General features: G+C 44.2%; 1 protein-coding gene across 1 annotated transcript in view; it reads right to left on the reverse strand.

The window, feature by feature from the left end:
• Nucleotides 1-9,668, reverse strand: part of LOC107101729 (microtubule-associated serine/threonine-protein kinase 2-like) — a gene marked incomplete at its 3' end in the record, with an annotated part of 91,081 nt that overhangs the window by 18,438 nt on the left and 62,975 nt on the right. The gene's annotated exons all lie outside the window — the stretch shown is intronic.

A 9,668-nucleotide genomic window follows, 5' to 3' on the forward strand; every position in this document is an offset into this window, starting at 1 on the left:
AAAAAATACAAAAGAATAAAAAAGTAAGAAAAAGGAAATACTGCAACCAGAAGTTATTCTGTTCGCGAACGCGCAAATGAGCTGATGGTACGGATCGTGCTTCCGGTACGGATCGGGTAATGACAAGGAGACTGAGTCACCTCACACATTAACAGACTGTTACTATGGAAGCTCAGGATGGACAAACCTTCCACAGGATAATAAATACTGAGATTTATTCTGCAATTATTCTGAAAAAGCAGTTTATTTAATGATTTAACTGAACTTATTATTTCTGTCTATAATGATCTTATTATAAGCACCAGAAATGTTTTAAATATAAATGTTTAATATAAAGTAAAAAAAAAAATATATATATATATATATATATATATATATATAAAGCAAATTCTTGATGATTAGATAAGAGTTTTAAGTAAAGAGAATAACAAATATTGGTAAAATTTTTTTAATAAATATAAAAATATATCTAGTTTTCAATACAGAAAGTAACTTTTCCATTAAAAAATACAAAATAAAGAATAAATTAATGAACAGAATAATACAAATAAATAATTAACTAGCAAATAAAATGTAAAAAACAAATAAACAGACCTTACATCAGCCTGTGTTCATTAGAATCACAGTAAACAGATCCATGATAGCCTGCCTACTTTATCCAACCACAGATCAGCTAGTGTTTGGGCTGAGACCGGTCAGATCCAGTACCCGAACCAGAACATCCACGGACTCACTTTCTCATACACTCGCTCTGACCAAAGCAGTTTCAGAGAATCTGACCCGGCCGCCTGACCCGGTTCACTTCAACACTTCTAAATGCTGCAGACACCTTCTGACCCGGTTTGCTGCGGGAACAGATCCAGTGGGTTCTGGCATCAACTGGGCTAAAGCTCCAACATGATCAGAGGGTCCGTTTATCCTCCAAGCAGCCATAACACTGGGAGTTATGGTCGGATCGGGTCGAACACACGAGCTCAGACTCCATCAAGCCCAGCTGGTTCTAAGGTCAGAATGAAACACGATGGGAAACTGGACCGGGTCAACGGCAGCTTGGAAAAAAGCAAAAGAACCACAGAACAAAGAGACCCACAGGGACCGGTTCCTTTAAAGGGACCGTCACTCAGCTGTAAACGGACCTCAGATGGACTGAAGGTTCTGAAGAGGAGTCCTGGAGCAGCAGAACAGAACTGGGCCCAATTCCAGTGACTGGTTTTGGATTAAAGAGGTAGAAAGAAAATATTCAAGGGCAGAAACGACTCCTCAGAACCAGCTGGTCTGAACCAACTCCTTAGTAGGGCTGGGTAAAAAAATAGATTTAATCGATTTTGGATCAATTCCTTTACATTTTTGCAAAATCGATGTGTAGGGAATGAGATCGATTAGTTTTATAGTGACGATCGTGACGTTCACATTCAAATGAGCAGGCGTGTGCAAATGCCGACCCAAGTAACACACCGCTCAGCAAGCTGTCCCAACTGAAGTCTGATGTCTGGAACCAATTTGGATTTAAAACAGCTGAAGATAATGTGCTGGATATGTGACGTTAAGGTGACTTCCTACTACATTGATAATGAGTGGCGCTTCGCATCTCGTGCTACAGACCACAAAGATAACTTCAAGCCAGACAGCTGCAAATACAGCCTATAGGTTGACTGAAGACATTAACAAATGGGAGCTGAACAGCAAACACCCTGTAGTTGTTACAAAGCTGCAAATATGGTTTGTTCAGTGGAGATGATGCATCTCATGCATGTCTGCTGTGTCCCTGCTGTGTCATGTCTGCTTGCTCATGCAAGGCTTCACTTTTTCGCTTTTCACAAACAAGTTTGTACTTTTGAGACAGTTTTGCATTTTGTGTTTAATATGACAGGAAAAAATAAATACATGAGTATTTTGAAACAGTTGAACCACTTTCATTATTGTAAAAACAGATCGAATCGAAATTAATCGATTTAGAACTGTATGAATCAAAATCGAATCGATTCAGGACTTTGGCGAAAATACCCAGCCCTACTCCTTAGACCCAGATCTTTAGAACCAGTGTGTTTCTGACCCATCCTCCCGCTCAGCAGCCTTTGAACGGTTCTGATCCGCCTCCTGCAGGCGCTTTGGACCCCTGCTGAGAACCGGCTGCTTATTATGCAGCACAGAGTGGAGAGCTTCATCACCATCATCCTTTTCAAACAGCAGGCTGTCGGGATGGACCGCTTCTCTGCAGTGCTGGGCTTCATCTTCGGATCAGAACACATCTCATACTCCACTTATAAATCTGATTTTATTCAGGACCTTAAAAGGACCATTAGCAGGGGTTCTGAAAGACAGATCAGATCCACAAACATCGGTTCTGACGGACCTGCAGAGTCAGTAACAGTGGAACCTGTGGTGGACTGGTTTTATCTTAAATGAGCTGCTTTACTGGGACCTGCAGGCACATGAGGAAAGGTTCTGTTCTGGTGCAGAGGTCCGGTTCAGGACTGAGCTGTGAACTGAATTTAGGTTAAGCTCTAGTAATGGTTAGCTTAGGGTAACTGGTTAAGGTTAGCTGGTTCCCTCTCAGAGATGCTGTGCTTTAGTTTACAGGTTTAATCCTGTGGTTCAGGCTCCAGATCAGAGCTGCAGAGCTGCAACACCTTCATGGATCAAAGGCTGCAGCATCAGGAGATCCAGCTGCTGATTCTCTGCATGAGGATCCAAGGTGATTCCTGCAGACAGAGCAGCGGTGGTGGATCATCTGCTGGCTGCAGACAGATCCTCCATCCTACTGAGATCCTCTCTAAAACCTCCAGGCTCTCCAGCTGAGATCATTGGGAAGATTTGCTTCATCCTGAACATTCAGGTCTGAGGATCTTCACCACAAACCCAAACAGAAACAAAAGGTGATGCAGTCAGACCAGAACATCCTGACAGCTTGTTTCAGCCTTACTGGTCCCCTTAGTGCTAGGGATGCACTGATGACAATATTAAATATATTTTCCTACCATTTCCACTCAATACTAAAGACGACCATGGCGCCGATTTTGGTTCTCTACTTCACTTAAAAGACCCACAATCCTCCTCTGCACCTCAGTCACATGACCAGCCCCTCCCACTCTGGAGGATTACATCATAAACACCAGTTGGTTATGATAAATGATCTGAAGGAGGAACTGAAGCAGCTCTGCTCCAATCAGACGAGTTCAGATCCAGAGATCTTCCTCCAAAGAACCGCTGAAGAACAACATGAACAAACCAGCTTCTAGAACCAACGCCCGGGTCGGCCCATGATGTCGGCTTCGTTTATGGGTTTAGAGATAATCAGAGTCCGGTTCAGACGACCTGCTCCTCCCTCAGCATGCTAACGGCTAACACAGCAGCCCAGCAGGTTCTCTTTATGCTCCCATTTGAGCAGCAGCTGAGTGATCTTTAAAATCTGATTAATTAACTCCGCAGCTATTCTTTTCCAAACTAACAGCATCGTTTCACAGTGATTTGATAGAAGAATACTACAGAATCCGGTCCTTGGTTTGTGCAACATGTGCATCCAAAACCAAAACTGATGAAATGTTTATTACCAAAAAAAAAACAAAAACATCCAGATCAAAACAATGAGGATAGTTTAAATGCTTTTCCTGCTGGTGCTGAATGTTAGCTGCCTTCAATAAACGCTAAACTTGATTAACTGAAGGTTAACAGCAGGCTGGGATCTAGACAGCGTGAAGCCGTCTCCTTTAACAGCCCACTGAGAGCAACCCAGGAACGTCAGGAGCACAGAAGAAGAAATCTGTCACAGAGGGAGCATCTTGGTGCGTCACTGTCCCCGTTATTATAGGGAGGAGGTAGAAAACTGCTGCTTCAGAGGGGAAAGCTGCTCTGATTCTGCCTCCTTCCTGTCAGACCGTCTATTCTGGCTTCATCCAGCTGGAGGAGGAAAGTGCTGAGGGAACCACAGCGCTCAGATATGGATCATTCCTTCAGACAGAGCTGCTAGTCAGGAGGAACATCTCATAAAAACAACCCAGTTACATCTGACTCAACATCACAGCAAGAACACGCTTTCTGTTTCCATCGCCAATCGGTTGACCAGCAGAGACCGGTGAGGAAGAGGAAGGACATGCAGGAACCAGACGGCCGTACCTCTCAGAGCGCCGCAGCATGCTCCTCTCTGGAAGGGAGAAATTGGAGAGCACCGTCCAGGACTCAGACATGCCGAGGCTCCGATGGACCGAGCATCGCCGTGACAACGGACAGGAGCCTGCTTCCTCACCAGCTGCACTGAGTGCATGTAAAACCCTCTGCTGAGCATCCCCCCCCCCTCCTCTCAGTACCGCCTCCTCCCTCCCTGATGCTGCTGTGCTCCTGATCCACTGGGTTATCAAAGCACCGGTTCCCTCAGAACCTTCTAAAATGCAGCAGCTTCCAGACGCTGCTAACAAAACGACGTCAGTCCGTCAGCAGGCAGAGAAACATCAACACACACCTGGTTAAAGAGTCCCAGTCAACCAGCGCCACCTAGCAGCTCACTGCTGTAAAAACCCATAAAATGAGAGATGCACTGATGCAGGGTTGAAAGCCAAAGTCAGTACCAGATATTCGACATCAGTCTCACTGATCCCTGAGATCTGCTGCTGATACTTTTTTTTTCTCCTCTAAAATAATAATGATAAAAAAAAGATCAATTGGTAATAGCGGCACATGTGCAGGAAAGAAAACATTTCATCAGCCCAAAATGTAAGCCGGCTGATCCCATCTTCCTGTAGGAACATCTCAGGTGTCCAAATGAACCAGGCAGGGATACGATATATCTGCATCAGGATCAGTTCCAGTGATGACAACCGGGCCGATATGATCATCTGAAACTTGTTTCTATAAAAAAGCTGTTTTTGTTTTAGAAGGGTCATGTGGCGTCTGTCAGGTCATGTGATTGAGGTGGAAAAAAGTGAAAAATGAAATCTGATAAAACAGCAAAGTTACTTTCAAGACATATTTTAGATGAAGACGTTTTTGAAAGTTCTAATTTTTAGATCGGTCAGACATCGGCTCACATTTACATATCGCCGGTACTAGGTCCTTTGGTCCACATCTGGTCCAGAACCAGATTCTACACTCTGCAGCGGTCCTGTGAGGTTGGTCGGTGAAGCAGCCTTCCCCAGAGGTTCTGGATGCAGATGATGCTTCAAAGCTGATCCAAGCCCATATCATGATACATCTTCCGGCCTTCACATAGCAGGCTGGGTGCTGCTCTTCATCGCTTCACTTCACCTAACAAACATCTGGGAAACGATCCACCTGTCCACATCATGGAGGTCCAATCTATAGACCTGTTTAGAACACGGCTTTGATATAATCAATAAATCCTTAATTTTTTGGGCTCTACTGTGGAGTTTTGGATCGGCGTTCTTAGGCGATAGTGCTCAGGTTCTATTACTCATAAAATAAAAGCCTTTATTTTCCACACAGCAGATCAATGCAGCAAAGCCTAAAACACTATCGCCAGAAATCAACCAGAATTGGAAACCTGACTATCACAGCCTTTTATCACTGAGCCTACTGCAGATTTCAAAATAAAAGCCTCCCTTTTCCTCAGTAACTAAACATTTATTGAGTTGATACTACAGATATGGAGCGATGAAAGAATTATAAATGGGTCCATATCGCTGGAGGTCTGATCCCATCTTTTTGACACAACCATGCCAGACTTTCAAGATAAGACATCCAGTACTCTACAAAATAAAAGACTTGAGCCAAAACAGATCTCAGCAGCACAGCGATTAAATTACGCCCAGATCTCAACCTGTTTTGGACAGTGGACAACTTTGGCCCTTTAACAACAGAATGTTCTTAAATTTCAAAATAAAAACATCAGATTTCAGTAGTAAAGTATAATTGAATAGTTGAAAATAGGCCTAGGATTAATTAATTAATAAAGCAAGTCTAGCTGTGAAACAGCAACCAAGCAAGGCTTTCAAAATAAGACTAAGATAACCAACAATGACTTTTGTTTGCGCATCAACTTACCATAGGTCACCACCAGGTACCACAGCTAAAATCACGTTGGGATGAATGGGATCAGGGGATAAAGGAAGCTTAGATTTCTCAGTTTCTGAGGCTCTAATGTGTCCTCATGCTTTCAAACAGCTAATAAACCTTCGTACAGATTAAAAAACGTTTGCTGGTCTGTCTTATAAAAGCATAACAACAAGCTAAAGGAGAAAACAGTAGATATATCAGCTGAGAATATTTGCTGGTTATAACAAGCAGCCAACATTTCCCTCAACTCTCACTACTTTAATCTTTTCAAGGTTTGATCCTAAAACCTGATGCAGGGCTAGCCTAGCTCAGCCCCAGCAAGCGGCAAGTCCCTCAAAAATAAGAAACTTTCTAATAAATCTGATTTTTTTTATCTGATTTTCCGGCTTTGAATGATGTCTCTATCCTTCTAATTCCTCCTCAAAATTACAAATGAATCTAATTGGAAAATGCAGTTGTGGGTCATTAGCATGGACGTTTCCACGGTAGGAACCATGCAGGTGGAGGTGGGGGGTTCTTACCTCCAGAGGAAGGGATTTCCTCGCAGGTAAACGGGGGCAGAGAGAGGGCCGTCAGAGGGGAAGAAGGATGGAGGGGAGGAGGAAGAGGAGGGCTGATCGACAGAGGGATGAAAGGAGGTAGGAGACAGCAGGTGCTGGAGGAGGAGGCTGCTGTTGCCTTGGCAACGCAGCTGTGCTGGTGACCAGATTCTGGAGAGGAGGGAGGAAAAGAGGATGAAGAGAGGAGGGAGGACAGACACCTGACTCCAAGCTGAGGCTGAACCTGTTCATGTTGCTGAGAGGCGCCCTCTGGTGGCACTGGCCGGGAACAGCAGCTATAAACTCAACCTTAAGGAACATTTTACTGGTTTCTAACTAGAAACTTTATTTTTCTAGGTAATAACTTCTAGATGAGCACTTGTACTCAGGCATAAAGCTGTTTTGGTTCACAGGTGATAAATTATCTGGTCAGGTAATTCTTCAGATTATCAGAGAAAACTGAACTTTCTCTTCTAAAGCGGCAGAATACAAACTCTCATGGTTCTTCACTTCACCTGGGAAAAGTCAGATGATTTTGACAGAGAAGTTGAGATGATCATTCAGTGTCTTCTGGTTCCTGATCTGAACCTTAATCGGGTCTAAAATTAAGACATTTTGAATGAAATGAAGAACATCAGCAGAACTTAATCCAACTCAGACATTCCATCCAGCAGGAACAGATATGGCCGCGGCCTCCTGCTGGGGAAGGAGGGCTCAGTGCCGCCTCTTCTCTCAGGAACAGGTTGGTTCCTCCAGACTTCAAACACTTAAAAACTCTGAAGTCATTTTTCAAGTGCATCAACCAAGAGACTTTGGTTCACATCTGGACCCAGCAGCTTGGAGACATTACCATGACAACAAGCTGAGCCCAGCTTATATCAGCATGCAAATGGAGTCTCAGAACCCCTGGACAACATCAACATGGTGGTTCTGTCCAAACGGACCTTAGAGTCGGAATGCTGCCCACAGTGATGCTGAGATGATATTTATAGACGTAGCAGAAGTTTATGTAACTGTTCCCTTGAGGGACACGCAGGAATCGGACATGAAAGGTCAGTAGAACCCGGTACCAGCACCGGGTCAGATGGGTTCATCTCTGTAGATGGACAGCTGGGGTGAGGACAGGTGAGGTTGACTATGACCTCCAGGTGACCCGGTCTGCCATCAGAGGGTTTATCTTCGCTTCAGATTCTTCTGGTTCCGACCCATTTGTTGTTCTCCAGCCTCCCGCTCCGATAGATCGGATCAGGTCTCCCATCAGGTCATATTAAACAAGCAGCATCTGTGGACCTTCACTGACATTTAGAGGACCTCTCTGAGAGAATGTAGATCAGCCGCATCTAGACCTGCTGAATGTCCCTCTGCTTCGGGAGATCAGAGTCAGCAAAACTCAGAGGATTTTAGGCTCTAAAATCTGGGATTTTAGTCTCTTAGAACCCGTTTATCTTCGGTTCTCGGGTCCTGCAGCTTTCATAGGAATTTCTTTATTTTGAAACAAAAGTTTGAGATGAATGAAGCAAAAACTGGAACCTCCTTAAACCAGACAGAGAGACAAACGGACAGAAGGACAAACAGGGAGACAGAGGATGAGGACAACAGAACACAGACTGGGGTCTATTGTTTCTCACTGCTATGTTTTGCTTTTCCAGACAAATCTAGATCTAAAAATAAACCGGGTTCTGGACGGTTCTGTCTAATCAACCAATAGAAAAACAAAACAAATCCTGCTAATATTCTCAGATTAGGGCTCTTTTCCCGTCTGCTCTGAACTCTTAGGAACAGATTAAACTTTTGGTTTTCACTCACGGATCCGACCCAAATTACCCGATGTAAACAATGGACTGGGTTCTCTTACTGGAGGTGGAGGTGAGGGGCTCCTGAGCGCTCCTTCCTCCTCTTCATCTCGTGTTCTGGGACAAACAGCTCAGCTGTAATCTGTATTAATCCAGCAGTGTGGAGCAGCTCATCTGTCCGCCACTCTGATCGCTACCAGCACCTAAAGCGATGACCTCAGCGTGCGCCGGTTACGTCACTCACACTCGGTTCGGGGCGAGAAAGGGTCCGTCGGGTGGCTGAGTCAAAATCCAGAACGTTCAGCAGATTACACATACACGGTAATCCAGAGGAAGACACAAACCCAGGATGGATCCCAGGACCTTCAGGGGGAGACGGCGGCTGCATGAGGACAGACTGAAGCCGGTCCTGCCCTCAGGCTGTAAACCCGGTACCAGAGCGATTCCCCGGGTGCAGCTGTCCCGTTAATCCCCCTCAGCTCAACTGTGGGACCAGAGGACAGACTGAGTCCTCCAGAGAGACGGAGGGAGGAGGGGACACAGGATGGACAGAAGCCTTCTCTGAGCCAATAGAGAGCAGCTTTTATTAACGGACCCCTGGTCAAACCTGATTGGACGATTCCTCACTAAAACCGCCTCATAGAACAGTTTGACTTTAATCTGATGGAAAAGTTTTAGATAAACTGGTTAATATTTATTATTTATAAACTTCTACATCTAGTTTATGCATTTAGCTCCATTCTACATTTTGAACATTTATAAATGTTGTAATTATCACCATAACCCAAATTCACAAAAAAAATGTTTTCATACGAGATGCTAATAACTACCATAAAAACAATGAAATGTGAAAGAATTTTATAAACACTAAAAAACTACTGAGACCAATAAAATGATCACTTTAAATAGAATAAATAAAAGGCCAACAAATAAAAACAGGAGAAAATATTAGATTAAACAAAGAATTTTGACAAACTTAAATAAATCTAAATTGAAAGTTCTGGATCAACCGATGCCTTTAGCAGAACTTCTCAGGGCTCCAGACTGGACCATCCTGCAGCAACGGTGAATATTAGCTGAGTTTCTCTATGGAGAAACGTTAGGAACAGCATGGGACCCGACCAAGACAAAACCTGACAGAGGAGCCACAGCAGCTGTCCATGTTCTGGTTTCTAGGAAGCCTGAGGACGCCGCTGACCTGGTGGGCTAAATGCAGCTCACTACTAATTCATCAACAATGGATCCAAACACAGACTGCAGCGGCTCTGAGACGGCCCACCAGCAGGACACAGAAAGAAGGAAGGAAGGAAGGAAGGAAGGAAGGAAGGAA

Source organism: Cyprinodon variegatus, unplaced genomic scaffold (assembly GCF_000732505.1).
Source record: "Cyprinodon variegatus isolate N-32 unplaced genomic scaffold, C_variegatus-1.0 Scaffold1143, whole genome shotgun sequence".
Classification (NCBI taxonomy): Eukaryota; Metazoa; Chordata; class Actinopteri; order Cyprinodontiformes; family Cyprinodontidae; genus Cyprinodon; species Cyprinodon variegatus.